Consider the following 11,024-nt stretch of genomic DNA (forward strand, 5'->3'; position numbering starts at 1 on the left):
GTTTTTTTTTAAACAGTCATCTAGCCATCAGAGAACCTATTACACCTGCAATTCTACTTAACATGTAGGAAAACATGCACAGCAGCATCAGGCAGAGCCACACACCACAGGTTTATGCTGAGCATAAGTATTCTTGCAGCAGTAGCTTATTTATCCCTGCCATGTAACTTTAACAGCCTTTCTGTGTGGATGCTGGCAATCACTGACTTCCACTGTCCCTTAAATTGTCTAACAACATTTTCAAATGCTTTTCAGTTTTAGCAGATAATAAAACATAAAATCACTATCATTTCCCATTCTCTTTTGGTGCTCTTCTCAAAAATTAACCCCCCTCAATCATAAATTACTTTCACAGTGAAACTATGTTCCTATGAGAACACCGCTACCTCGCTTGGGAGCATCCAGACTCCTGTGCCCAATGAGCTTTCAAAATGCAGTGGTAAGGGCTTTCTGATCAGTTTCGCTGCAAAAATGCAGACATTAAAAATAAATCATGGGTGTGGATGTGTCGCCTTCCCAGCCCCTCTCCCTACCGCACGCACTTCCACCCCCAGCTTCTTTTCTGGTTTTCATGCAGATTTGTGCCAGACATTCGGCATCCTCATTAAGTGGTGTCTGGCAACCTGCCTAAGTTTTAGTGGGTTCTGGGAATGCCAATATATTAACCAGAGGACTTTTTGCATACCCTAGGAGAGATTTTATTCTAGAAAAGTCAACCATTTGGCACAAAGAAAACTTACTTCAAATCTAAGAAAGCTCTCCATCGGCAATAAGAAGAGAAACTGCATTTAAATTGTTCTTAATTTCTGCCTCCTATCCGAAAGAAGTCTAATGTAGAGCAGGATTGTCCAAACACAGTTTAAAAGGTGAGAGTGCTGCCTGTAGTAGGATTTTAGAGAAAAAGAAGGCAGATATGAACAACACAGACACAGCACAACATCAAGAAAATTATTCATTTTCATTCCCTTGTCTCTTATGACCATAATAACCTTAATTGGAAAGATTAAATTTACCCATTATTATGCCAAGTAATAATGAATGGAGATCTGGGTACATGCAAATTTCCATTGGTTAACTAAACAATAAGAAAAAACATTTAGTAAAACTCATATACATTTATCATATATATATCATATACATATATCGTATATATCATCTACATGCAAATATGCTAAATCAAAGCATACACTACTGAAATGCTTATATTAAATAAACAGATGATGAATACAGAGACATTTTGCCAGCATGAAGTACAGAACATGCTACAATGTTGTGATCACCCTTATTCACCTCTAAGCATTCTTTCTACCACAGTCCCCTTACAGTTACTATTACTCAACTGACAGTCTCAGGAGTAAGCAAACAAAACTCATCTCTTAAACAAAAAACTTAAATTTATCTTTTAAATACAAGGTTCAGAAGAACACAATGGAAAAAAAAGGTCAATAGTTTTCCAACACTGGAATATTCCTCCTGTACAGCACATAGAAAAAGTTAAACTGCATTGGACAAATATGTTATTATTTCATTCTGAGACTGTTTCTGCAGACTTCTACATCTAGTGAATCCCATTCATTTCAATAAATTATTCAGGTAATCTGCTATCATTTAGATATCGCTATCTATTATTATTAGAAATTGCTTCAAACTCACATTTACTTCAAACTCATCATCTTGGTTTGTCCAAAAAATTGCTGCCTTCCTGACAGCAGCTCCAAAATGTCGCAATCCCTTTATAATGACCAATCAGCACCAGAGATTTAACAAGAATAAATTAAAATCAAGTCAATTTAAATGCTTTAATGTACATATTAAAGTCTGACAAAAATAAGATTGTGTTTGGTGGGAAAGAAGTTTTTAGCTATGTAGGCTGCCTTTGCTTAGATATCAACCTTCCAGGCAAGACAGCTATTCTTAAAAATAGCTGTCAACTGAGAAAAGAAAATGTGTATGTATGAATCATTTCACTACAGGGTTGGATTCCCAGCAACTGAAGCACCACTGTTCTGGCATCAGTGCCTTTAACGAGCAGCTGATACTAGCTTGGTGCCATTGAAGAATTTCACGGTTACCACAGAACCAATCTGCAGAAAAATTCATCTCTAAACTCCTAGAAGTATTTGTATTCCATAACTGGCAATTCACTTGCAAAGAGCTGTTTTAAGCTATTAGAAATTCCAGACAGAAAAAAAAAACCCCAAACTTTTCTAAGACCGCTCACAAGTTAAATGCAACAACGATTCCTGCCCATGCAAGAGTTGGTGGGCAAGCATGCACTTTTTAACACTTCATTCCTCTTAAAGATGATATTGAGTTAAATTATTGGTAAGATACCTTTCTATTATTTCAATAATCATTTACTTCTTTCTGGCACATCACATCCTGAAAGTGTTCCAAATTATTTTAAACAGCATCACTTAAATGCAACCAGTTCTTGGTGGACGGGCAGCAGCCACTAGACAGAGTACGGCAGGGCAGCTGTGAAAAAGAAGACTACATTTTGGTCAATAAAGTCAGAGAGGAAACTTCTCTCTCTCCTCCCCTTCCCACTCCCCCGCAAAAAAACATGGTACTTTCACTGCACAGGAAACTAACAACTCATCTTTTCAAGTCTCACCTTCAATGTCCTATGCAGAGAAAGTGGCATTTTATCTACGTCAAAATAACAAAGGGACAGGTTAGTTCTACATTCTGAGATTAAGCTACTGTTCAATAGTTTTAAGTTTACCAAACTTAATACAACTGTGCCTCAATTCTGAATCCCAATTTCTTTCTACTTCTCCAAGTTTTCTTGTAACAAGTCTAAGATGCTGAAGACTGAATTCAAACTTCATAGTCAAATGCTGCCTGCTGCCTGCAATGCTTCAATTAACATAAACCAATGGTCTGAAATACACTGTCTCACATTGTTAACTCATTCTGTGTTACACATTTATCATCATTTAGGCCCGCACAAGCAATCTGAATTTACTGGAGAATACTGATATGCCTTATGTGTATGCAACAATCATCCTCATGTACCTAAGAATCATAATTAAACACGCTACTATAGACACAGAATATATTAAAAGATGTATTTTTCCTTCTGTATGTAACTGCATATAGTTGATGCCTTCCAATTTAAGTTCTCCTCATGCTAGTCACTTTATGCAACACGGTAACTTAATGCCTGGTACTAAAACATGAGTACAGATATAGATGTTCAGAGTACCATCACTATTTCAGCTAATGCAGACAGGGGGATGTTGCTTATTAGGCTGCTTCCCACTAGCGCACTGGTTTTCCAGCAAAACTTGCCCTTCTATTTACAGGCACGAAGCCATAATATTTATATTCTCATTAGTGGATCCATACACATGTGCACCACACACACAGTTATTCAACTCCACTCAACAGTGCATCATACGTTATTTAAACAACTCTGTATTGCTGCAAAGAGTAGATTTCTTAAAACATTACCCAAGAAATGAAATTGTAAGGAAGAATAAAAGTTTGGTCTAACCAAAAATACTAAGGGGTTGAAGGATGAAAACCAAAAGACACTCTCCAGAAAGGAACATTGCTGTATTTATGCAGCATCTACGTTCTTACCTCACCTATGCCTACCAGTAATTGCCCCCTGGGCTTTCTTACTGGCAAAAACGTTCTCCCTTTTTGGCTAACGTCAGATGTACAATGCTGCATACAATTCACTCTTCATGGTGATGCACCTTTCCAGTCCACAAACATTTTAATGCAAGTTTTTTGTTTCTAAGAACAGAAAAATCTCTTAAGAGTTTTCCTTCCTGACAAGATGACGCTGGTGTCTTAGATCAATAAACTTTCATAACACCAAACATTATTTCTAGTGCTATGTAATTATTCACCAGATTTCTGTTCTCTTGCACAACCACCAACTGCTACTCAGAAAAGGCTCTGAACAATACAGTCCCACTAAAACCTTTAGTGTTCTAAGTGTTCATTTAAGATTTAAAAAAAAAAAAAAAAAAAAAAAAATAGTTTTGCATTTTGCCTGCTTCCTGTTTATTCTTTAGTCAATTTAAACCTACACACAACGGTCTGTTTGTCTCTTCAGCAAGTATCGAATCATAACCGACCGCATAACTACCTACCCACCCACACGATGGAAAATCTGGCACACCATTCAGAAATTTGGGATGCACATATTCAACACAAACGATGCAAGCGGGCATCAGATACGGATCGGCAAAGCTAGACTTCGCCTAATAAACTTTTTAATAAAAAAATATAATAAACATAAGGCGCTTCATTAAATATAGGTCATTTCTGCGTGAGCCCGGCAGCCACACTGCTGCTTTTGCTGCCTGTAAAAGTTGCCTGCCTTGGAGCCGCTGCTCTCCCAGCTCGGACATCCCCGCTGGGCTCTCCCCCCGCCTCCGGCGGGGCCGGGCAGGACGCAGCGTGCCGGGGCCGTTCCGCCGGTGCTGCCTTACACCGATCCTGAGGGGAGGTGAGCGTCGTCCAGACGGAGCTGGAAGTATTTGACTCGGGAGCAGCCGGAGAGGACGTGCCGCCCAACCCTCCCTCTTCCCCGGCGCCCTGCCCGCCGCCGCCTCCCCTGCCGAGCTCCGGCTCTCCCCGCAGGGCTGCCGGTCCGGCTTCTCCCCCGGCCAGGCGGGGCAGCAGGGAGGCGACGGGGCACCCAGGCCGCCCCCACACACCCCCCCGCTAGCGGCGTTACCTGTCACCGCCAACGGCCGCCCGACGCCCCCTCAACGCCTCACCTGAGGGGGAGAAAGGCGGGCGCGGAGGGACGCGCTCACCCCGGCCCCGGGGGGGAGCCAGGGGCACCCGGCGCCGCCGGAGACCCCGGCAGCCGCCGCCTCGTCCCCTCCGCAGACCTTCAAACTCGGGGCCTCCCCGCACTTTCCCCGTCACTTTCCGCCGCGGCGACACCTCCCCCCCCGAAGCCCGTTCCCCGGCCGCGCTCACTCACCTCCCCCCCCGGCCCCCCGCCGCTCTCCTCAGCGGCCGGGCTGGCCGCCTCCTCCTCCTCCTCCTCCTCCTCCGGAGCGGACGGGGCGCCTCGCCGCCTCCCCCTGCCTGTCTCCGGCAGCCTCTCTCCCTGCGCTGAAGCTCTGCCTGCCTCCAACTCATCCCCAGCCTCCCCCCTCCCTCCCCTCCCTCCCTCCCTCCCTCCCCGCCCTGCCCGCTCCGCTGGCTGCCGCCTGTCTGCAGCGAGTCTGGCTCCGGCGGACGGGGGGGGGGAGGCGGGGGGGGGGGAAGAGGGAGCGGGGGGAGGGGCGCACGCCCCTCCCCCCGCTCCCTCTCCCCCCCCCCCCCCCCGCCTCCCCCCCCAAGCCGCGCAGCCCACAGTGACACCTGCCGGGCGACAGGGATCCCTGCCACGTGCAAGGGGGACATCCCTAAATCCCTAAAACTTCTGCCAAGGATAATCACCCAGCGAGTAAAATACAATGTACCTCTCGAATGGGGGCGGGGGGGGGGGAAAGAAGTAAAAAAAATACGGGGGTATTTTGGGGCGTGTAGGAGGGAGGGGAGAGGGAGGAAAAAAAAAAAAAGCAGTGAAGATGTAAGAGGCTCATGCGCGTGCTCGGAAATGTATGGATTCATGCCTGGGAAGGGAAAAGGCAGAAAACAGCCTTGTTCCTAGCCGAGACATCCCTGATATCCCTGGAAGAGACAGTCTGCAACCTAATACACTGGCACCTGCCAGACGACAATTCCTCATATATATATAAGAAAATATATTAAATATATAGATATATAAAAATTCCTTTACCTTTTAATCACCAAAACTACCATTACAAGTTCTGTGCGGTGTCTGGCTCCACTTAAACAGCCCTGAAGAATGTCAGTATTTCCCAAGCTTGGAGAGAAACAGCCTGAGGAGTGTTAACGTTTATCCCCTGATAAAGTTACAAATCATAGATTTTGGAGCTGCGTACAGGTTTCACTCTAAAGAGAATCCCAGAGAGAGTTCGGTTATATGAAGAAACTCAAAAAAAAAACCAAACAAAAACCAAACATAACCACCCAATCTATCTCTTCAGTGAAAGCAATACTCACAATATCACAGTACTGGGTGTTCATATCCATGAGGTCGCACTGGTATCCCGACAGTTTGTTTCCTGGATAAGTAAGAGAAAGTTCTTATAATTGATTTAAGGTATAGGCAGATCTGTTTTTCTTTATTTTCTTCATCCTCCACTCTAAAGGTAGTAATGATATAGTTAATATTTGGACTGTTGTCAGTTTTGTTTGGGGTTTTTTGTTGTTTTCGTTTTGGGGTTGTTTTTTTGGGCTTGGTTTTTGTTTGTTGTTTTTTTTGTTTGTTTGTTTTGTTTTTTGTTTTTTTTTTTTTTACTACTTTATCATTCATCTGGTGACTCCAGTGTTACTGGTAGACAGCACGGTGCTGCGTTCCTACGTATGTAGCTTAACAGCAGGAGCAGCCACTCACCGTGCCATGTCCAGAACCCCAAAATGAGAACTAAAGAAACCTGGGAGACAGGTTCTCTGCTGACTCGGTAAAAAACACTCGGCCCAATCGTGCTATTAGATATGGTAGGAGATACACAACTTGGTGGAGCACGTGGTCCAAGTGTCCATATCCATCACCCCTGGTAGGTAGGACCCTTCTCTGGGCTTGTTACATACGTTGTCACTGCTATCGCCTCTTCCTTCCCAGTCTCCACAAGACATGCCACACTGCTAGGGAGGAAGCCTGTGGCGAAAGCAAGTATTCGAACAATTAGACTGAAAGGAACAAATTTGAATCCAGGGACATAATGGCTGGTGGGTTTAGTTACTGGTGACTCATCTTGTTTCCCAGCAGGAAGCCACGGATCAGTGTATTTCAAATATTACTGATTCCTGATATCTGTTATGCTGAGAGAACCAGGAGGAAGAAATTAAAAACATTCAAACCGCAGATTAGAACACAGCCAAATAACATACGGGCACATGTAATAAGCCAGTCTTACTAAACTACCCATAAAAAAGCATGCTACAAATCAAAACACCACCTAAAACTAATTAGAAGAGGATTCGGTAGTTTTTTACCCAAGAGGTCATCCAGATTCAGCTCCCAGTTGTCCACCATGTAAGTACCACTCATAATCCTAACCTGCTGCTGTTTCATAAAAAAAAAAAAAAAAGACGGTAACCTTACTGGCACCCTGCAGTACACAGGAACAGAAAAATCTGCAACATGCTACCTTCTGAAGGACACCACTCAATCGAGGCCCTGGGGTGGGGAGTGGGTTTTGGTGGTTTGGCACTTTTTTTGTTGGTGGTGGTTTGGTTTTTTTTATCATGACAGAAGCTAGTGAGGGAAGACATTACGACAGAGAAAGAGGTGACAACTCTCCCTCACTGAAGCCAGCAAGTTATATTCTTTCTCTTGGATGATTCCCAAGGAGGTCATTCTTTCCAAGGGCTCCCACTCTCCTTTCTGATTAGACTAACAAGAGTACGTCAGGGAAGGAAATTTCTGTATTAGGTGATTTATGGAACCAATGGCAAGCAATCAAATCTCCTCAGAATTTTAAAAATTAGTAACATACAAAAAACATACCACAAACTTCCCATAATGCTTTTGGCCATTTCAAAGGAAAAAGGCCTATCAAATGTTTTAATAAAAGATTCCGAAATTTTCCAGAGGGGTTCAAGATCTTAATGCAAATTCTAATGTTTCAGCCATGGAGGGGTGGAGGCCTCAAGCCTGCGCTGAGCTTCACGAGTAGGTGCAAGGCCTTGACATGCACCTCAATGCCCCGACACGCACCTCAATGCCCCAGCAGGTGTGCGCAGATGGACTTGTGGGGTCTCTTGACCACACACAGGGTTCCAGGACCCAGACTGTATTTCCAACAGGGTGTTACAGTGATATGGAATTGTGTCGCTCCAGTGACTGTGCCCTCACAGAGAAGGACCACTTGTTATGTAGGTGGTAGGTATTAAAGCAATGATGGGGGGAAAAAAGTACGTAAGGACATAAGGAAGGCAGCACAGAAAGATTACATACAACATTTTGCTGCTATACAAAATTCTCTGTTTTTTCTAGTGATTCACTGAAATTAGACTCCAGCTAGTTTGTTGTTCACGGGTAGTGTGTGCACACGCACTCGTTCTACAATGTGTTGTTCCTCTGACAATTCCACCCATACACCTGCAGACCCCTCCGCTAGATATCAATCTCTGTTTTAGATAATCGCACAAATCTTAAGAGATGCTTTGCTTTCCTTGTCATGATGGACATAACTAAAAGGGGTTTGCGCTAAATAAAATCCAACGTCAGACCGGAAACTTAGCAAGCACTATAAATACCTGTATTGCATCCTCAGGTTTTAACAATACGGTAACATTACAGAGCATCCATTTTTTTGTTCTCAACAATAAAAAGGCTTGGAAAGGACATCGCTAGACAAAGTACTATGGAGACTGGCAATCTGCTGAGTCTGATTCCAGTCAGACTGGAACTCTCTCAACTACTGTATACAGTAAGGAATCTAAGAGCTCGGGAAAGGCATAGCAAAAAAAGTCTCAGTTGGACCCACATTCTGTATCTTTTATTGAAATTTCAAAAACTGTACTGTTGGTCATGATGACATTTCTAGAAGACAGCACTAAGGCACTGATGAATTTGGAGCTTGTAAAAAACCGCGGATGAAAAGCTCTGGCCATTCTTACTGTCTCAGAATTTATACAACTGACATACACTTAAGGGAACTGGCACCTCCAAGACTCTCCAAACTATAATGGCAGTAACACCCTCTTTTTCCTAAAAGGCGGCCTAATGCAAAAAAACCTCCACTGGGAATGCGTAGATCAGGTTGCCAGGTCTACCTTTAGATTCTGATAAATCAGCCAAGAGAGCTATGATGTGGAAACCCCCTGCAAGGAACCAAGAGAAATGGATTGGAATCAGATCGCATCACAAACTACCAAATACCACAGACACTACCACAATAAATACAGAAGTTACACTCCCTGTTAAGAGCAGCTGGATGGCTGAACAGCAATCAAATAGAGTTCTGTATCAACATCGTATTATATAGAGTCAATAATGTATGTAGCAACTAGACAATATTTGATCATCAAATAAGAAACAAATTCTTGTCTTAACCTGGCCATTCTTTTTATAAAAGGACCTCAAATAATTTTTCTTGGAGTTAGCAGATCCTTATGGATGTACCACATGTCTTATGAGGTAGCACAGACTGAAAGAATGGAATCCTAACCTGAAACAGAGTTTTTCTTTTTGACAGCATTGCTTTAAAATAAAGATGGCAACAACAGTTTTGAACTGATTCCCTGACTTGGAAGTATTTGTAATACTAAACTGTCTGGTTTGCTGAAATGTCGATAGCACTACTACCACATTAAAATAGAAAGACATTTAGTAATTTCTATACGCTTTCACATCCATTTATCTGCTTTACAAATTAGTAATTTTTTTTCAGATCGAGAAAAATGAGAAATAATAAATAAAATAATAAAATAAAAAATAATAAGAAAAAGAAAGTCTTTGCTATATGAAAGATACGAGTTTTTTGTTCATAATAAATTTTCTCGAATATGTTTTCATTTTCATTCCCAAGTCTCAGATTGATTTGTGTTGGAGGACAAGCCTTAGTATTTCCACGATACAGACAGAGAATCTAAGTCATAAAAGAAATACGATTTTCCCTAAGAATGTACTATGACAAAAGGCAGAATTGGGAACTGATCCAAATTCTGTTTTTTTTTTCTACAGCATTCTCTCTACCGAACCACAAAGCAGCTATTCACTGCTTGTTATTCTACAATTTTTGATTTTTAAAGTACAATCAAACCCCTCTTTTTCTTCAAAAACATAGCCAGAATTACTTTCATAGCTACCAGTCCTACTGTGCTGGTTTATGTTAGTTGTGACGAAAGTAATTAGTTTGCAAAGCACTTTTAAATTAAAGAATTGCCAAATATTGTTGGACAAGATCCTAACTGTCTTCAGGTCCATGTCAGAAAACCCACCGACTTCAGTAGGACCAGGGTCAGACTCATTTTGCACACACAGACACACAAAACACCTATAGAAAAAGTATTCGATAAAGAATGGGGTGCCTATCTATGACCCAGAATAAAGCCATAACCCAGAAACTCCAAAACTTTGGATAGTCTTACATGAAAAGAAGAAAGTCCTGTGAGAAGGATGCGCAATAGAACTGATTATCAGTAACAGCATCATCCTCTTATGCTTACCTGTAACGGGAGAATCAGTATTGTAATCTATAAGCTTATGTCTTTTCTGATGACTAATATAATCTTTCCTATTCAGCTCACCGTACTCCTAGCTTTCAGATTCTTCCAAATAACTTGACACATCCACATGTGTTTAAAAGCTACTCTATTCTGCTTCTTGAAGGCTTCACAGAATAATTGTATCTTTCTATTTGCTCATCCCTCATTTTTGCAATAAGGAACCATCTTCACTGTGTACCTGGTACAGCAAAGCACTTGGTCAATGCTTAAACTTTAAAACACAATTGCCTTCATTTTAAGAACCCTACATTGCAATAGATTTCTTTTAGTTCTGACCTTCAACTCTCCCCAAGAATAAAGCTCGAGAGATCTGAGAAGTTCCCAGTGTCCCCTTACTACAACTACTTCTTTTCGCTTTCTCCTTCCCCACCCACTCTGCTTTTGGATTCCTTTTAAATTAGAGCCTTTGCATTAATGCAGCACTGAAAAATCTGAAGGCTTTACTATGATAGAAGACAATTAAAATTAAGGCAAATAGGTTGGACAGATTATGCCACTCAAATTGCATACACTGTCATGTGAGTAGTAGCTGAGTGTTTTTCATGCCCAAGAGGTGACTCTACATCACCTTCAGGTATCCCAGGCTAACGCTGCCCACTGAATCCAACACCTGTATTGTCCAGAATGCCGACAAGTGGAACCTGCTGCTGACCATATGCCTGCTTTGCTTCATCTGCTGCTGTGACCAAATGCATTTTTTCACATCTGGAAAAATGTTTCTACAATCGCTTACTGAA

The 11,024-nt window shown here is 42.3% G+C and overlaps 1 protein-coding gene across 4 annotated transcripts in view; it reads right to left on the bottom strand.

The window, feature by feature from the left end:
• LDLRAD4 (low density lipoprotein receptor class A domain containing 4) overlaps positions 1-5,030 on the bottom strand; it is a 287,484-nt gene extending 282,454 nt beyond the window's left edge. The window contains exons 1-3 of one of the 4 annotated variants that reach the window (XM_074576573.1): positions 4,746-4,961; positions 2,335-2,478; positions 741-879 (exon numbers count right to left, since the gene is read on the bottom strand). The gene's annotated coding sequence lies outside the window, so the exon portion shown is untranslated. Of the gene's footprint in view, positions 1-740; positions 880-2,334; positions 2,479-4,745 lie in introns of all 4 variants that reach the window. The other 3 variants (XM_074576574.1, XM_074576576.1, XM_074576575.1) reach the window with 3 other exon arrangements.
• Between the last annotated feature and the right edge of the window lie 5,994 nt (positions 5,031-11,024).

The sequence above is a fragment of the Larus michahellis genome, chromosome 2 (genome assembly GCF_964199755.1).
Source record: "Larus michahellis chromosome 2, bLarMic1.1, whole genome shotgun sequence".
Lineage (NCBI taxonomy): Eukaryota > Metazoa > Chordata > Aves > Charadriiformes > Laridae > Larus > Larus michahellis.